Consider the following 21852-nt stretch of genomic DNA (forward strand, 5'->3'; position numbering starts at 1 on the left):
AATCGATTTACGAAAAGCCAATCACCTCTATTATATGAATAAGAGGCGGTAGTTATCGAATTTATGTAAATAACAAAAAAATATAAAAAATATTTCTAGCATAAAAATAATACATTAACTCACATGAAATTCGATATAATCTATATAAATTTTGGAGACTAATAACTTTTTTTCAAAAGAAAAATTATAGATCTTGAAATTATATGATTCGATATAAGATTTGGAGGACTTAATAAATCTAAAACGCTTTATATTCAATAATGAAAACAAATAAATCGAAAATGAACATAAAAATACAAAAAATTGGATACTTATATTATAAAAAAATGAAATTACATATAATAATATGCTATATATTATTTAACTTAAGATAAGATGAAAATGTTGTAACTTTTGAGACGCGAATACAACCCCAACAATATTGTTACTAGATGTTCCCATAATTCTCGTGCGTCACTCTCTTTCGTTTTACAGCATAAATTCTGTCGCAAATACGTTTTCTCATGTCGTACATCATATTATTCATCTTAAATGGATAGTAGCTTTGTTCATTATGAACCTAGATAGTTCGAATATATACACAAAATTAATATGTGTACTTACAAATTTTTGGCATTAAAATAATATGGATTGTATGAAACATACGACATATATTCTAGAAAAATCATTATAGCAATTAGAACTTAGTATGCAGTGTTTTTAAGAGCTTAAATATTTTCTGTTTTTTTCCCTTGCTTATAAATATAAAAATTAGATACTAGACGAAGAAATTCGCAGAAATAATTGCTTCAGAATTTATTTCAGGAACATAAAAAAATTCTGATGAATTTTAAATATATTTAATCTTTATCAGAATATGAATATTTGTCTTACACATTAGAAACTATTCAGATGTATGTTTTTGTAATTGACAAAATTAAAATAAAAAAAATTGTAAAGTCTGAAATGAATTATAAAATTACTATTCAATAATATTACTTTTTTAGACTGAAGTTGGTTTATTTTGGTATAATATAGTAATTAATGCACAATAAAAATTTATAAGGTTTTTATCAATATTTTATAAATTAAAAAAAACCAAATCTTGACTGTATAAACCTTTTTATGTTGAAAAATACTAGAAATCTATGGTTTATTTAATTATAAAAATTCACAGAAATAAATAATAGCATTTAGAAATTTTTTTATGAGAAAGTATTATATTTAATTTTGTAACCTTTAGTTTTTTTTTATTTAAAATCCCAGATTTGAATAATAAAAGAACAGAATTTAAATGTGTATTCGTATATTTGAATATGCAAATTAAGTACACTAAAACGTTATTTAAACGATAAAAACTCAAAATATTGACTATATTAAGTTTTATCACCACTAAATATAAATACCATAATTTTTCTATATATAAAAACATAAGATTTATATATATAAACAATAATGCACATAAAATATACGGTTTATATAACAAATTTCAGCATAAAAGATTTGATTTTTTTATATGGATAGATTTAAGAGAAATATTTGTTCGGTTTAATTGTTATAATCCATTATTTTCATATTATTTTATAAAATTATATTTCTCAGATATATAAAGAAAAAAAAATTTAAATAAATTTTTCCTTATTTTGATCTTAGATAACTATTACATAAAGCCAATTTTTGAGTTAAAACCTTTAGAGGTCTTAAGTTTCAAATGGTTTTTATTTTCTTACCAATTTGTGATTGAATCCACATAACTCGGTTTTTAAATCCTCGTTAGTATAAAAATCATGGGAAAAAAATTTTTAATTTTGGATTTTTAATCAATTAATGTGTATAAATGCGAAAATTACACCTAAACAGCGAATTAATAAAAAGGTTTTACAATTATATTTCAAAGTAAATATTTATAGCTTCTTTTTTTGAAATATATTATTGTAACATATGCATTTCCTCAAAAATCATAGATTAAAAACAATATTTATTCGGGTTTCAACCCTTGTATTAAATAAATTGGTAATATCCTAAAGGATAATATGATTAAGCTGAATTAAAATAGTTAACCTACAATATGGCTTATATTATTTATTCCGCATATTTTGTAAAAATAGTTTCATATTATTTCTACAAATTGAATAAATTTATTTGAAATCTAGTAAATTTTGGGGGTTTTAAAGGGATCATAAGCTAAAAAGGATTTAAAATCAAAATATCCATAATATGTTCAATTATTGAAAATGTAATATTATCTGTTATGTCCAAATTTTCCCAGACCGGGTTAAATAAAGATCGTATTTTGTGATTTATTGCTTGGGATTAGTATTTATAAGAGTAAAACAACTTTAAATTATAATAAAACTTAATTAGTATTTGTGATAATATTTTTTGAAAATATTTGTTTTTTTTAATCACCCTTGATACCAATTTTTTAATTGTTTTTTCACTAACAGGGGTTTAATATCGAATAAGTTTTAAGAATTTATTTATAAATTTGATGGTGCAACGATATGATACACATGGTTTAGTTTTCAAAAGACTATTTTTGAGTATATTATGTGTTAGAAAGACAAACGAATCGTGCACGGAGTTAACACAAATTAGAATATTTTATTGAAAAAATTTTGATAAATTAACATGGTTAATGTGATTTATTTATTTATTTCCTAATCTAAAATCTTATGTAAATTTAAAGAAACCTTTCAATGAAAATATGCTTCTAGGTTTCTTAGAGATTTCCTTTATCTTCGATAGTATATAGTCATGTATATATTTCTCATTGGGTGTTTTTGGAATAAATGAAAGCGCCATTCCTTTATCTGGAATCGCACCTGTTCTAAGGGTATCTATATAACTATTGAACAGGTGCACTTCCGGGTAGAATTTACTTGAAATTTTACACTTAACATACACGCAATCCTCCTGAATTTGTAAAATCATCTTTGCATATTCTTTATTTATTTGCGTGATTCCACACCCAAATAACTCCTTTATATTGGAGCAGCAAAACGTCCTATGCATTTTTAGCTCGAATAAAACCCTTTTTAAAAAACTTTCCGGCAGATCCTTTGTTTTAATATATTCTTCAAGCATATCTACATAATATGTATCATGTGTGTAGTTTTCATTAAACCCTGTTCGATTCGATTTTTGAAACTCTAGAATATATTTTTTATACTTCAGTTCAATCGGTAAACTTTGCATTTTTTTATATCCAAGAATTTTCGATAACCTGGAAAATCCCATCAAATCTTCTGTCATTAATCTATTCCAAGCCTCGTTTTGAAAATTAAGAAGCTGCGATATAAAACGTGCCCGCTTGTCAATAAAATCATAATCAGAAAAATATTCAGCAAGTTTTCCATTTCTAATTGAGCCAGGTTTCGTTGTCCTTTGTTTCCTTAAATTATGTTGGGCTTTTGATTTCATACTCAGCTTGCTTTGTCTTTTTTTATTTTTTATATGGTCTTTGAATGCACAATATAGTTTGAGCAGGCTCAAAGAATTATCATTTAATTGTAATATAAATTTTTGATCACGGCATATTTTAGTAACCAAAGAGTTCTCTTCATCTTGCAAATGTAAATAACTATGTAAGGATGATATTTTTGTTTTGAAAGTGTTGATTCTTAATGTTTTTGCTTCTATTATATATTTATTCTTTAAAATTGCAAAATTTGACATTATCTTTGTTCTTTTCGATCTCGGGGTCACTTTATATCTATAATTTTAAATTAAATTATTACATATCGAATATTGATTTTATCAATGAAAATATTTACATAGAATATATGAGTAATCAAAAAATCCTGTTTTATATAAATAAGTATTATATAATAAGAAAATATATGTGGATAAAGTGGGCTGATCATTCCTAATAAACATTTACAACGAACAAAACAAATATAACTTTGTAAATTAAGCACCTTGGCCTAAATTATTTCTAGGAGCTAGTAAAATATTACATTCTGTGATAAAAATAATAAATAGCCTACGTACTTAGTTGCAGAATAACTATATTAAAAGTATATGGAATATAAATTTGAATACAAAACAAAATTTACCAAACCTAAAATATTGTTTAAGTTTTCAAAAAAATTATTAATTTTAATAGGGCTTCAGAAACTTAAATATTGATGAAACTAATAATCCGTATACTATCTTTTGCTTAAAAAAGCATTAGTATGTCGCCCAAAAACGATGTCTGAAATTTTGTGCTCTAAAATATAGTTGAAACGTGTTTCCGCCTGTGGATTAGTTTTCTGCCTTTTTAATGACATTTAAATATATTTTTATTTAAAACACTCCAATAAGTGAGCATTGAATTTGAATAAATTGTTGAAGAAATTATACATCTTTGTAGTTATTCTTATCTTTTTATCGTAATAAACAGTTTAAATGAGGCATTAATTTCTATAAAAAAAAAGACCAATAAAAGACTGTAAAAATTCAATGTAGAACATAAAATATATAAAAATATTTTTTATTAAGTGTGATTCAAATATATTTTTCTTTTCTCCTATTTACTTAAATTGTCTATTTGACGTTTTATGAAAACTTAGTTCTAAATACACTTCATAAGAGGATTACAACATAATTAATTGTCATACGTAGGATAATATTTTTATAATGGTAATTATTTCTGTGTTTTTAGTTTACGTATAGAGAAATCTAAGGCTTTTCAACTTTTAAATTTAAAAAAGCCAAAATCGCTATTTCAATGACTCAAAAAAGACGGACTATTCCAGAATAAGAAATTAAAATTTCATTAGAAAATATAAATAGCGATTCGTTATAAATCAGAAGTAAAAGAGGGTTTTAGATTTTAAAGAAATATCCTTGACACATTTACATGAATATGATATACACAAAAGAAATGGTGTCTGTTAGATAATTATAATGCCTTAACTCGAAATGATATATCTTAGTGTCTTTATTATAAGCAAAGATTGTAGTTTAGTTAAAAGTGAAGTATGTATCAGGAATCAATTTTAATTTATATGTCTAAATTTTTACGATATTTCTTGATTTGAATTTTATTAGTAAAAGGCTATGATGCTTTAAATAAAAAAATGCTAGCTTCTAATATATATTTTACGCTCATATCAAGTTATTTATCAGTAAAATTCACATTTTATATAAAAATCATATTATCGGGTCAATATCCCATAATTTAAAAGCTAGTAAGATTAGGTAGTTAGTTTATCATATTTTTTTTAAATTATTTTTTCTCTATGTATTTTAAACCATATGTGTCTTTAGAAATTAGTTTTAAAACCTTGGGTATTTTAATCAAGTGTAACATATATTCATTCTTACAAATATTTTTTAGTATTTCGTCGTCTGAGAACATAGTTTAAAACCAATTCAAAAAAATTATATATTAAGTATATAAAACTTCGCAAAGGAATCATAATTTTTTTAATTCTTAAGATGAATAATGTGCATTTGATGTACAACACTAATTTTATCGCACAAATATTTTTTAAAAAATGAATTTATATTCACAAAAAATCACAATTATCTATTTTTATTGATAATTCTAGGATTTTTGAACAAAAAGCGTGCATTTAGAATTCATAGGAATTCTTTCTAAAAAATTCGCTCCTTTATTTTGCACCAATTGCCTTAGAAAGAAATTAATTTTAAAAAATGCAAAAAATGTTTTGTGTTTATATCATCAGAGTATTAATATAATATTGTAATATTTTTACTACTTAGGAATAATTTTGAGGAATGAATAGAAATACAGCTGACAAAATAATAGCTTTAATAGATTCATATTATCCCGGATTATAAAATTTATAAACCTAAATTTACCTAAAGACATTATAATTCTGAAAGCATCTATAGAAAACGGAAAAAATTATGACATTCATTTTGAGCAATTCAAAAATTAAAGAATCTTATTTTTTCGAACAGTACAAATTACTAGTGACAGTTTATGGATTAATAATATGATTCAAGTAAACGATTATTTGATTGTATAAATTAATAATAAAAAATATCATATTTTAGATCATTACATTTGTATTTAAATAATGGAGCTTAAATATCCTTTAAATGGGTTTGTTCCTGTAATATAATACCGTTTACATACATAAAAAAAATGCTTTTATTAAAGGTCTCAACCTTATCCAACTCTTTAGAGTTTGGTGGAAAGCAAAAAAAATCACCCCTTTCACGGCCTTCCTTATTAACGTAATCGGAGGAAACACTCCCAACATATCTTGCGGCTTTGATTACTGAGGTTTGCATAAATAAAAATGTAAAAATAATATTTGCTATTTTTACAATAACTCTCTGTGATTACATGGTTTAAACCCTTTAAAACAAATATTGTGATTGCCTTCATATAATGGATAATAAAATAAGATCAAGGTCGTTTATAGCTATCGAACATACTAAATATATTAAATTTATCAAAATACACACAGAAATTTTTCGTTTTGACTTAAAATATAATAGAAACAGAAATTCGATTTCATAAAACACTTATAAACATACATAAAAATCTGAAATATGTTATCTAAAAACATTATGTTTATTATGTAAATTGATTGTTTTTTTGAAGTAGTTAGTAGGATTTCTTATAATGATGGACTTTTACATTTTCTCTAAATAAATCAAGTGATATAATTCATGAAAATAATATATTTTTTATTCAAACTTTGAAAATTATCCGATTTTTAGTTTATACAGACCAGTTTTAGTATATTTGTACACCTAAAGGCCTCAAAATTATTATTCGTAGGAAATAGAATCATTTTAACTATATAGATTTGTGTATTTTCTTATGATATTAGCACAGGTTAAGCTGGATCCCATTTATGAAAGTTTAAATGCTTCAAAAACAAATTATTTTCATGTATACTGAGAAATTTTATATCATTGCTTTTAACGGGCCCATGGAACCTCGTTAATCTAAAATATGTTGAAATTTTTGTTCGTCCCTAAAATCTATTTCGAAATTTATTTATTTTGGGGCTAAATTGTTCGTTATAATTTTAGTTTTTATTCTCCAACACACTTGCTTGATCTCTCAATCGCACAGCGTATGAATACTTCGGCTTTTTCTAATCTCTGAAGTCTTCTTAAATACCTCTCCTCCGTTTAAGACTCATTAATTCAAGAATTTTTCTCAATAACAAGGTTTTACATATGCTCTATCTGGTCATTTACTTTGTATATCAAAATAAATTTAATTAAATTTACAAAAGGATAACCAGACTCGCTTAATAATCATATAATCACAAAATCAAAATTCATTTTTCCATGTTTTTTACTTATTAGAGCATGTATCTCAATTCCAGAGCAAGTTAATTTGATTAAGCTGGTATGTACTTGAGTTTTGTAAATCTTTGAAATTTGGGTGTAATTAACTGTTTAATGTCCTGCAAACCTTATTTTTAGCTCACTAAAATATTTCCGAAAATTATAATAAGTAATGTCCACCTTATCTAGATTTTCTTCAAGTTTATTCTTTAAAATTGTTTATGTCCGGTCATCAAAAACTGCTAAGTATGCTTAAATCTCCAAAGCGATCAATTATACAAAAAACATATACAACATCGACCGAATATCCTGCGTATTTTTTTTTTCTTTTTAAATGCACACTCATATCTATCTATTATTTTGCATGCAGAACGAATCACTTCTGATTTCTCATAATATCTTGGTTTTAAAATTCGTGATACCTTCTCCATACAATCTTTCTATCAAACTCGCAAACATATGATATTAAATTAAAAGACTCTTTGAAATGAATAGCTTTACTACTCGAAAAATCTTTATTTCTTTCATTCTGGACTTAAAAAATAATGTATTTCACGATAATGAATATTTAAGTCCATATAATGATTCAGAATATTTGATTATCACATCTTAAAAATTTATTATTATTTTTGTCTGCTTTAATTGCATTTTTTCCACTTTCTTTTTATAAAAAATTAACAATTGATTTAAGTTCCCTTGTTTTCGGTTTTTTATACTGCATTTTTAAAAGCAATAAATAATTATTGTCGCGATGCTCAAAAATTAAACGGATCTCCCCATGCTTTTTTTGAAAAAGTAATCGTTTGGATAATATTAATTTGACGGTATTATTTGATTTCTATATGTAATTTATTATGATGTAGTACCCTAGTATTCACTTATTTATGAAATAAGGAATAATTTAATGCAAAAAATAAACGGACACTCATCATTAAATTTTGTAGGGTCCTGCTTTTTTCATGATACAACCTAAAAATATTTTTTATGTATCACAAGTAATCCTAGCACATAAAAACATATTTATAGATGTTAAAATAATCACTTTACATCTTTTATTGGATTTTTGTACTTGCATTCTAAAGATAATTGTAAAAATCTAATAATTTTAAATAAAATAGAAAAATTTTCCGATTTTTTTTAATAGATCTAGCCTAAGTCGGAAAACAATGTACTGTATATTGGTAAATTGTAGGATAAAAGGTTTTTTTTACAGAGATACAATCATAATTATCGGTAATACACCCATCTTCTTTAAATTTATGAAAGCCGAAATACTTTGATAAAATATACATTTGATGTTTTCATTCGAATAGATTGGGTAAATTTAACTTAATACCTGAAACGATGCCTTTTTTGAAAAAAAATAACAAAACACAATTTTCTTCGTGATAAGCATACAAAGATATTATAAATTCGCATTAAATTTCTTTTTATGAAAAAATAAACCATTTAAAATATTTAAAATTCAAAATATATGATAAAAATAGTAATACATTTTATAAATTTTGAATGTAAAATAAAGTAAATGGTAAATGTTACAGTGATCATAAGTAATATGTTGGCTGTTTGATAATTATATAATGATCAAAAGAATCACGAGCTAAAACTTTATGTAAAAAAGCTCTGAAGTTAAAATCAAAAAAAGCTTTATAATATAAACATAAATTTAACACCAAGTATGCTATTATTTTTAAAACAAACAGTATTTGTTTTAATTTAAAGAATAAGCGCTCGATTTATAAAAAACTGAAGCAAATATTTGTCCGAATAAATTCTTATATTACATATAAAACGTGTATAGAAATTAATTAAATCGGTATCTATGTTTCAAATATGCGCTTTTATATGCATAAAAACTGCTATATAAACAGAAAAAGCAATAAAATAGCCTAAAATCATTTTATCATCTTATTTAATACATTTCTATAAAATTATATTGTAAGAATAGCTTGCTTTATTTTCATATGAAAATTTTTTTGATTCAAATACTAAGATATATGTATCTGATGGTTAATAATACTGTCAAAAAAAAATAAACTTGAGCAGCATGAATTTATACTGTGCTTATTTCTTTAATGTGAAAGGTATCGCCAAATATAAATATCACAAGAAAGAAATTATTAAAAAAAGATGGTTTTTATCCATGTGTATAACAAAAAATGTATGAATTTAGAACACAAATATTCATAAATGCTAATATATCATGGGTTTAATCTATGAAAAACCAATAAAAAATTAATTAAAGCCGATAATATAATTCAAAAAATAAAATTAGTCAAATATCTATATATTGATCTAATATTTTATTTATATAAAATCCTTCCTCTTATAATTGTCTTTTATATCACATGGAAATAATTGAAGAAAATTTCTAAATCAAAAAAGCTATTTTTCCTTCTTTTTCCCAGAAGAGCATGTGTATTCTATTGAAATAGGTTAACAGAATGCGAAAAATACCTGTTGATGAATATATTTTAAATATTATTTTGCAGCATTAAAATTATCACAGAGGGTAAAAAAATATAGAATAAATAAATTTTGATATACAAACATTCTTTAAAATCCATTTAGGTTTTATTAATCACTTTATTGTTCTAGATACTCTATAAAAAAATAAACAAACTGACTCTAACACATAAATCAAATCACCTGAATCGTAAGATCCTGGAATTACACACTGTAGATTCTGAAAAAATATCTGGTAGATCTAAAAAACTTAAAAAACTTCAATGAATTAAATTCTTAAATAATTATTTTATACGTATTTTTTATTTAAGGGCTAAATTTGTAGTTATAATTTTAGTTTTTGTTCTCGGGCACAACTTGCTTGATTCCCTGCGCGCACAGCGATTTATACTCTTTGAGATCTTCACCTTTCTAGAGTCTTCTTTAATATCTTCTCTCTTTAGAGACCTATTAATTCAAGGATTTTTCTCAATCCCAAGGTCTGTATATATACCTCGATCAGATTCGTGACATTGAATTCCATCATTTTATAGTAGTACTACTTATTTGTATTTGAATTGCATGCAGATTGGAGAGATATAATGGTAATCAATAAATGAATTAAACTTAAATTGCATGTAAAAATAGGCATAATTAAATCTAAAGTATCTAAATATTCATGTATTTAGTCAAATAAAAGCGCAAAGACCCCAAAAAACCACAATTTATTATGAATCTGAATAAATGCCCTTATTTATGTTTTCAGACTGTTTAACATGTATCGTTTGTATAATTATTAATCATTTACAAATGAGATTGAAATTTTTTCATAAAATAGTGATTTAATTTGAAGCTTATATAAATGGTTTTGTTATAATCAATTGTTAATAATTATTGGTATTCATAATGCATTATTTTTAAACTATTATTATGTTTTGATGTATGATATTATGCGAGGTAACATTTATTACATTTAAATACCTGATGTTATCCCTCAATAGTCTTTAGAACAACTGCTGTTTACTATATTCATGCACAAATCTTGAACTGATATTCCAAGAAAAGTGTAGAGGATGAAAGGAAGGGTATATGTATAAATTATAGATAAAATGGGCTCACAATAAACACGTCAAGCTAAAATACAACACCTAAATAAAAAATTATCGAGATAGCTATTTATTGTGGTGTTTTATGAAGTGTTTGGGAATTTTTTATGTGAATTATTAATTCTTTTGCAAAAAAATTTAAGTATTGTTGCACATTAGATTGATCTATTCAGATAAATTGATTTTAATTTCCATAAGAATAAATTTTTCGTAAATTTTCATTTATTTGCATTCTCTTAGTAATTTTTATAGCTTATTCATGGCTATATTATACCTTTACTTACGCGTGATGTTAGCGGAAGGGTGATTCTTTGTGTTTATACGTATTATAATGCCATAACTTTGATTTATCGCTAAAGGATTGGATTCGGATTTGTTTCTTTCCCAATTACCTCTAGTTGTTCTTTTTATTCCTTGTTTTGTCATTCTAAATTTCTATCACATATAAATTAGTGGAAGACAAAAAAAAATCACTATATGTAATGTTTTTACCAGATCCCAGGTTTTCATTAAATCCCTGATTTGGAATCAAAGTTTTTGTATGATACAAATTGTCTGCAACCAATAGAAATCATCATAAAATTTCCGCATGAATTTGTAAATGAAGTAATATGATTTTATTTTTTTAGTATCTTTAAGTTTTTTGTCAAATTAAATTATATGAAGGTAAAATGGTGGAAGCAATATTTTGTTTTTAATTATTCCAGTATTTATAATTTATAAAATTAAAGTATTTTTTGCTGTTGATTTCTCTTCGAGCATCTTATTTTCAATCGAAATAAAATCTGCTTGCGTAATATTATCGATTTACCCAGGAAACGTATAGTGAAATCTGAAGCATAATTAAAAAAAAAATTTTTGTGATGTTCATGCAAATTTAAATTTGTAATATTAGATCATTTAAAAAATAATTTTCGAACATTTATAGGCTAGAAATAGCACCGTGTTAATTTTTAAATAAATTTTAGTTTATTTTATAAAATACTAATCGTTTTATTTAAGGGTTAATTTTGGTATTGTGATTTAAAACCTTATTTTAAAGCATGACGTGATTTATATCCCGGGAAAATCATATCTATACTCTTATCTATATCCTCTTCACTTTTCCTTCCTCGATAGTTTTAAACTTCTTAAAAACTATATGTTCAAGAGTTTAGCGAAATCCTATAGGTAAGATAACTGCCTCGATTTTAATTGTGACCTCGAGTTCTAACAGTGACTTTTTATTATGACGTGTTACTAACCCACACCATGTTACGACATATGCTATTATCGTTGTCTTATACCAGAAATTAATGCAAATTCAAATCCTGGTAACTCACATTTTCTTAACCTTTCATTTTTGACCATGTTTATATTATCTATACTAATTACCTAGATTTATATCAATGTGATACTTTGTTTAGTAATATATGAATATATCAGATCTGTCACAGAAAACTTAATCACGACCTTAATTCTTGCATCTACTTATGTCAGAGTATATATTTTTATATCTCCTGTACTGTGTACTACGTATTTTCTTTGTTTTTATATGCATTTTTTATAGAATAGAGGGAGTATATCTTACTATGATATTGTTCCTCATAAATTATCGAGACCAAGCATTTTTATGAATCTTGATGGCATATGATCAACCTATTTAAATTGTTCCCTATAGTGATTACGTGATGGTTTTTCCTAAAAAAATATGTTCCATACGTATACGAAGAAAATCGGTCTTACATTTTCGTACTGTATCTACTATAAATAACATTAAATATAAACTTTTAATGGATTTTAATGTTGTTTTTTAATTTCTATTGTAAAAAACTTCTTTTTATTTTTGACCCAGCACTAATAGAATGTAAAAAAATTTTAAAAAAATATAATTAAAGATAGCTTTATATTATATTTTGAATCAGTCCAACTTTAGTTTTTAAAAAAATAAAAAGGGACTTAAAATAATAGGTTAGACCAAAGAAATTATAATTATACGCACACATATAGTTAAAATCGTGTTTAATTATTAAAATTACTTTTAATATTAGCAATAAATTATGTAAATACGCTAGTAAGTAAAAATACATACATATTTATAAAAGCAATTTAAGGTATAAAAAAAGTTCAAAATTGTTTTTTAGATTAATTTCTACAGAAAAATTAAATTATATTATAAAAATATTTGGTTATATGGGCTTAAGTTTAATTCATATCATTTAAATTAGATCTTAGATGATTATTATGCTAAAAGTAGCTTAGCCGGGATGCTAAATAAAGTAAATAGCTAATAGTAGATCTATACATAAGCAAATAGAAGAAATAAATTGCATTATCTGCTAAAATAACGGAAGAAAGTCCTATATTATCTGTAAAAACATGAAAATTATACGAAAGAGTCAGCTAGTAGCACAAATATTATAATTTCTTGTGCTATTTTTCTTTTATTCGAAAATTAGAAACATATTTTTTTGTTTAATCTAAAATTCTAGGATCTTATGTTTGATGTAATGTAATATTTTTATAAACTGTGATTTTTTATTTTTAAAATAAAATGAAATTATTGATAGTTAAGTGTTGTTTTTCTCGACCCATGATCTCTATTTAAATGATTGAAGGTTCAAATTTTCTTCGCGCAGAGGCATTGGTAAATTACCATAAAGGTAATTATGCCGTCTAGAAGCAAGGGATGCAGCAAACACTTATAACCAACCCACATTATAGAGAGATTTCGGATTTAAAGAACACTTAATTGCGGCGTAACAACAGAACTTGATTCCGGAACAGAAGTGAAAGTAATAAAAGCCATATTTGTATGATGGTGATGTTTCACCGTAGCCGTGATCCGAAAGGCGTAATAAATACCGTTAATCTTTTCTATCATAATTCCATTCATATATAATTAAATTTATATGGCTAATTATATTTAAAATCATTTTGTTGTGGCTCGCTTTTATAATTTTAGGCATGTTTTTAGAATTGATTATAACAAATATTAATTATTAACATTTTTTTATATTTTATACCATACATAGAAATAATTACAACATTTTATCAAGTATTTATACATATTATTTTTATTTGATAGCTTATAATTAAAATTTTTTATAAAAATTCCGAATCATTTTACTGCCATTTTAACTATTTTTTTTAATTTTTTGAAGTATATTTTGGAATTTTTATATATTTTTAACTTAGAATATTCGTCAATTCATATAGGCTTGCTTAATTTATCCCCGGTATTTTCTATATCGGAGGCAAAAAAGCTATAACAAGAGGATTATATAATAATATTTTGGTGGATTCTTTTTTAGTGAAAAAATGAACTAATATATTAATTTATTGTTGTTTAATAAAAATCTCCTATGGGTAAGTTTATAAATTTTAATCATTAAATTTATTTTTGGTGGGTCAAATTTGTCTTATATATATTAGGATTGAAATTTGCCCTATAATATAAACATAAACCATTATATTTTTTTATAGAATAATACTTCATTATATCGAATATATCATACTAAAACACAAATAATATTATTAATATACACATACATCGTTTCTTTAAAAACTTCTATTTATAATTGACCCAAAAACCTTTAATTTATAATATTATATTTATTTAAATTGAGAATACGCATATAAAAGGAAAATTAATTTTGTACAAACTACGCATTTTTGAATAATATATAAATTAATTAAAACAATATAGTAGCAAGAAACACGTGATGTTATTTTAATATTTTCTCTGGAAATCTCAAATATTTAATCACGAAATATTAGTTAACGTTTAGAAATCATAATAATTATACGTTTAAACATAAATTACTGGGAAACTCCCAGTACGTTGATATATTAAAGTTTAATTTAAATAAAAAAATATAAATTTAGGTTTTATTGGAATTCGCAATAATTGTGTTGTATTGTCATTATAATGTTTTAAAGAAAATTTAAAATCGTCAAAATTTTCAAACGCAGAAAGTATTAGGTGAGGTTGAAGAATATATACGCTTTTATATATTGAAAAAAATTGCAGATCATAACTTTTATATCATACAAAATTATGGTATGGGCTATGGCAATTTCAGATGAATCATTTTGATATATTAAATACAGCAGCAATTACTTGTTTTTTTATTTAAAAATCATGCAATAACGGATAATTATATCCATAAGCTATAAAAGCCACACCTTATACCATTAAAACACATTTATTTCCCTTTAATATAAATTTATGTTGATTACAACTTAGTTGAAAGTAACGCAAATAAAAATTTATTGTTGTATTTTGTTAGAAAAGAAACAGGGAACAATCCCGTTTCTTTCGACAAAAGTAGACGCTCTAAGAACAACGAAATCACCAATCAATACATTACCTTCCAATACCACACTATTTTCAAATAAATTTGTATCTCCTATATGGGTAAAGGCACCTATTTTGATAAAGGTAGAGAAAATATTATGAGATTTGATAACTAAATGACTCGAAAGACACAAAAAATCACCAAAAAAATTGTTATTCATAATATAAGACATATTTTCTACTTTAGAGTGAGGCATGAATACGTTTCCAGATCCAATATATAAGGTATATAGTTTCTGATTATTAAAATCTTCATATGTATAGTTATGAGACAAATTCAATGTGGTATATATGTATGGAATTCTGACTTGGTTTATGAAATCAACGTATTCTGAGGATTCGAAGTCACCTATCTGTGTATTGTTCATCATCACATTTTCATTATTGATCCTTATAAAATTACCAACATAGGCATTTTCAAAAAAAACACATCTTTCACCAATAATTGTGTTAGAACCCACTATACAATTATTTTTTATCAATGTTCCAGATCCAATATAAACGTTTTCTTTGATAACACAATTCTTCATGATCATTATATTTTCACCAAAGCAAAAATTTCGCGAAACAATAGAGCTCGAATGAATAATAATCCCATAGTGTGTATTCTTCCTCCTATAAAAATGGTAATCAGGGTATATTGAGCTTACCTTTGTTTCTATATCTGTATAGTCGTGTAAGAAGTTGTGATTGGGATTTACAGGTAAGTGTAAATCCGTCCACGCACAATTATTACATGTTAAGAAGCAGAAAATGCCGTAAGTGTATTCATAAAGAACCCCAACAGCCATATAAACCTTTTGTAGGACTTTATTGATATCATTTTTAAGAGATGTGAATGTGTTGTCATATCTTTGAACGTTTTCCTTTATCTGCATTAGTAAGTTTATGTTGTGAAAGTGCGTGTGAGCTTCAAATAAATCAGCGTGAAACATGCTTGCCGGTATTTCATTAAAATAAATTGAATTTAAGAAAAATGAAATTCTAGTTTGGAAAGAATGTATAACAGCTTCAATATTGTGGCAGCTTGGGTAAATTTCGTCCATTTTTTTTTCTCGACAAAATTCATGATATTCTTTAAGCTGAAACTTACTAAAAAAATTACAATTAATTCCGTCATGATGATATTCTGGATTTTCGATGTTTGCTGTTTTTTCAATTCCAATCGTTGAGGATAATGCGCTTCCTTTTATATAATTCAGCAGTAAAAGAAACATATTTTATTTGAATAAAGTTTTTACTTCTTTTATACAAATAGAAGAATGATTAATTGTTTTTCATTTTTAGAAATTGCTTTTATTGAAATCAAATTAACATAATAAGCCAATATTTGTGTGCTAAATCGTTTTTAAATTTGTTTTCCATATACGAAAATTTTTTATATTAATATTCCCCAAATTTTTTTAAGAAAATGATTTTACATATAAAGAACTTTAACATTTTAAGTAATTATACTTTTTCAATTATAGATGAATAGATTTCAATTATATACCCCATCTAACAACACAATTACCAATAAATAAAAATTGGCCGAAAAATTGTCTGTTTATTTCAATATGTTGATGTGTTAGCTTTATCTTCTTTCTATTTTTAATAAACCAAAACCAAAGATGGCTCTATAGATTATATCAATCAATTGGTTGTGCAATAAATAATTAAAGAATAAACTTAGATTATGTATGAAGAGAACCGCGCTAGAGTGATGGTCTATGTAGATTTTATTGAAAGCAAAAAATAAAATCCACTGGTTAAATAGACAGTTCAAAAAAAGTAGGAAAATAATACAAAAAATCACCAGTCTAATCGAATATTATCACAAAAATATATTTATTGTACGATCACTAATTCGATATACAGTAGAAAAGCAGCAAGTAGATCTACTGTGTAACATAGAAGAAAAACGCCCTATCTAAAAAATTTCAACCATAGGAAAGTATAGAATCAAGATTTTTAGATTATTTAGGTCTATAAAAGACAGTAGTGTTGAACCAAAGGAAGACTAAAATTATGTTTTATTCAGACGTGAATGAGTTCTTTGGTGGGAATATTAAGTTCCCGCATTGTATCGAGGAGATGAAAACAATCGACTCACAGGGAACTAGATGCAAAAAAATCTAAGACATTATACACGCGATCAAACATGAAGTCTTGGATGTCATATCTCCTTTACCAAGACGCTTTAATGATAACAAAATCAAAAAGATCAAAACACAAATAGTTCAAGCGATCCGCTCAGACAATATGCGGAGATAAAGGTTGGCACAAGCATAATTCGGAAATTTTCTTATTTGGTAAAAAAGAAAACAAAATTACACTGATTAAGCAGATATAACATAATTTACCATCTTAACATTGGTTTTCAATTAAAATTAAAGAGATTTTACATCTTAATGACGAAATTAGTTTAACAATTCAAATTATTATTTATGGGTTAAGTTTCTTCTTTTAAAAATTATATCTGCTGAGATGTAGACAACCCATTAGGAATGTTTTACAGCTCCTTAATGCATCTTTTGACACCTTACCCTGATCTATATTCGTTAAACGCTCGTCCTCTGTAAAATGATATGAGTTCAATTTTCTTGTAAAATCGCTTTAATATAGAGAGTTAAAACCAAAAATATGCAGTATTAAATGGCTTGTGATATATTGCTCCAAATCCCATAAAAAATATGCTAGTAGGCTGAAAGAATTTGATAAACTGAAGAAATACATACAAGTTCTTACACTTCACAAAAAACTTGAATTCAAAGACTTTGAGAGAAAAATAGCGGTTGATGAGCAAAGATCATGATAAAATATTAAAAGATGCGTTGAATGGTTTTACTCTATTACCTATCAGCCAAAAAAACTTGCCAGCAAACGAAATTGATAAATTTAAAATACTTTGTACATAAAAAAAATTAAAACATAAATAGTTTTGGTTGGAACACAATATTTATCCATAAAAAAAACGTGCATGATTTACTGTAGGCACATCATGTCTATGCTCTTGGCTATATCATCATCTGAAATATTCTTCAGTACTTTTCCTCTATTGAAGACCTATTATTTTAAGGGTTTCTCCTAATATTATAGTTTGAATATATGCCACAATTTGATTCATGACTTTGAATTCTTTATGGCACCTTTTACGATATTGTGTTATCTTAAATTCCATGTTAAGGCATGGGGTATAATGTTTTTGTGATAATTAATTTAGTTTTACCTGTGGATTAGTGATATTTAGCTACTTTTACCTTTTTTTGGCAAAGAATAACTTAATATAACTTATTAAAGCCTTCCAGTCATATATTTGTGTGTTGAATATTAATATATGGGTTGGTTTTTAAGAAAGCAAAACTCAAGATGTTTCTACAAAGTGGCCAGATATAAACATTATTATATGGGTTGGCTTTTGTGAAGCATACTTTAGTTGTTTCTAAAAAGCCAGTCAGTCATGAAAATTTATTATATGGATTATTTTTTGAGAAAAGCAAAACTTAAAATATTTCTAAAAAGCCAGTCAGTCATGATATTTTTTTATATGGGTTGGTTTTTAAGAAAAAGAAAACTCAAGATGTTTTTACAAAGTGGCCAGACATGAAAATTTATTTTATCTGTTAATTTAGAGAAAAGCATATCTTTAGATGTTTTTACAAAGTGCTCAGATATAAACATATATTATATGGGTTAGTTTTTGAGAAAAGCATAATTTAAGATGTTTCTACAAAGTGGCCAGATATAAACATATATTATATGGGTTGGCTTTTGTGAAGCATACTTTAGTTGTTTCTAAAAAGCCAGTCAGTCATGAAAATCTATTATATGTGTTAGTTTTGGAGAAAAGCATATCTTTAGATGTTTCTACAAAGCAGAAAATATTAACAGTTCTTTCAATCACATACTCCTCTACAGCATCAACAACGTACGTTATCTTTTAAAGACTTGTTACTTCATGTATATTCTTCAAATCTATTGTTTGCGAGTTTTGCTCTGCCACGGTTGGTATTTCAACCCCACAATATAAGAAGTATAGTATCTTGTGACCGCGCCATCCCACTTTATGACATAATGATAAGTTTGTATCATTTTTATTCATATATTTAAGTTTTAGTAGAATAATGCTTAAGAATTGGTAAGTTAAGCCTTGATAACTTTTATCCACATGAAATTATGCGATAGTTTTATAAAAAAAAGTTAGGTTCTAATACATCTTTACTTTTATAAGAAATTCATGAACAATATAAATATATTTGAACAATGGTAAGTTTTAGTGTGATTTTTATTATTTATACGATTTATAGAATATATATAATCAGAAAGTAAAAATGAGTTTATGTTTTATTTTAGGTAAAAATTTTTAGTTTTGATGCTTTATCAATGATTAAAAAACTTTATATTAATATATTTTCAATTATATTTATTTATTGATCAATAGTAGATTTAAATAAATGTTTGTTATATTTGCTTCCTAATAAATGTATTCTACTATTAACTAAATTATACACTTAATTATCAGGTATTAAGAGAAGAATATGTATAAAGAAAGTTTTAAAAGATTGTATTATTTATAATTGTATCTGCTTACAGAAACATCTAAAGTTTTGCTTCTACAAATATAAATAGCTATTAAATTATTATTTGTACAATAATTCCGATAATAATTTGAAATCCAAATAATAAAATCGCCAAAAAATTTTATATTTTTTTTATTATCAATAATAGTTTATAAGATTTATTTTCTTGAAAAATCGAGCATTAATAAGATACCCTTTTCGATACCCAGAAATGCAAGAAAATATAGATCTTCTAAAGAATTTTTCGGTACCAGCCTTTGAAAGCATTGTCAATGCAGCATTTGATCCAACGAATGCGCACCACAAACAGAGTGAACGGCAGCTCACAATGTTTATTGGGTCAGCAACATCGTGGCATTATGTAGACACGATCCTCAGTTCGACAACAGATGTACGCAGCCATTTTATAGCGGTACAAGTTCTTGACTCTACGGTAAAGCATCGATGGAATACATTAGAAGTCGAGACAAAGACAAGTTTGCGAAACTACACCGTTTCTCAAATACTTTCCCGGTCGAGTGATGTTACGGGTGGTGGATCACTTCTTGAGAAGTTTAATATGGTATTAGTAGAAATTCTGAAAAGAGACTGGCCAAGAAATTATCCTACGTTTATTCCAGATATTGTGGCAGCGAGTCAATCTCAAGGTATGTCGGTTTGTGCTAATTCACTTAGGATTTTGAAAAGGCTTCATGATGAGGTTACAGTTTATGATATTGATAGTGTTACTACAGTCAAGAGACGATTATTGGTTAATACTTTTCGGGGTGAGTTTAGTTATGTTTATAATCTTATTAAATCTGTTTTAGAGGCACATTTTTCTAATACGGTTGTTCTTGATGCCCCGCTTATGGAAAGTGTTTTGGATGCTCTATATAATTTTGTTGGTTGGATGGGTCCGAGATTTCTTTGTGAAGGCGGTGTTTTTGATTGGGCCTCTTGTCTTCTTAATTCTAGCTATTCTCTTCGGGCAGTAAACGTTTTGACTCGTATTGTTGATAAAAGGAATATAAAAGTCACTAGCAATTTAACCGATAGAAATACACCTTCATCATCTTATACCGATAGAAATACACCTACTTCATCTTATACCGATAGAAATGTTCTTTCATCATCCCTTTTAAACAATAGCAATACGCCTTCTTCATCATCCTTTAGCTCTAATAACCAACCACTAAACACTTATAATAATAATCTAAATTTTCAGTCATTATCACTTTCTGGCAACAATATTGAATTAATAGGGTTAGGTGATGAATCAGATGCAGAAAAGCGATATCACTTGGTTCTCGAACTTTATAGGCAGCTAGACGACAAACATGACACTGTATTAACAAAAGAAGATATTGATTATCTTCCAGTATTTGAAGAAAGAATCATTCTTATGCACCAAACAGTAATTTCATTTCTCGATCAATACTTTATTAAATTCGAGGGGAGAGAAAACGAGCTTAGTATCGTTTTTCATAAGCTAGCCCGCATAGAACAAGAGTTTATAGAATGTATTTCCTGCCTGCTTGTTGCTTTTTATGAAAACCCCTTGATTTTAGAAAAAAAAGATATTGGAAACTTAAAAAGAGGATTAAAGTACCTCTGTAAAATATCAAAAATCGACAACGAAAACATGTTCAAGAATCTTTTAGAGTTTTGGAAGAAATATGTATCTTCTCTTTTTGAAGAATACCCAACAGGCGATTCATCAACACCTTTGGAAGCCCTAAGTTCTCAAGATTCGTTTAAATTACGAAGAGATCACGTCAAAAGCACTTTATTTTCACTAGCAGAAATTCTCATTGAAAAGATGCCTCGTCCAGAAGAGGTTTTTATCACTCAAAACGAATTCGGCGAAATCGTTAAAGAAAAAGTAACAAATTCCGACCAACTGGAATACATTAAAAATGTTCAAAGCGTTTTTCTTCTTCTTGGAAGAATGTACAAAAATAATTTTATCACTATGATTACCGAAAAAATAAGCTCTCTCGAATCTTCTGGAAAATGGAATTACACCACACTCAACAAGCTCTGTTGGAGCGCTGGGTGTTTAGCAAATGCATTCGATGACCACGAAGAATCTTCCTTCTTTACAATTATACTTCGGGAGCTACTATACATGTGTGAATCCAAATACAAAAAAGAAGATAAGGCAGTTACTGCT

Source organism: Rhyacophila brunnea, unplaced genomic scaffold (genome assembly GCF_057557595.1).
Source record: "Rhyacophila brunnea isolate RB1 unplaced genomic scaffold, BYU_Rbru_1.0 scaffold_110, whole genome shotgun sequence".
NCBI lineage: Eukaryota > Metazoa > Arthropoda > Insecta > Trichoptera > Rhyacophilidae > Rhyacophila > Rhyacophila brunnea.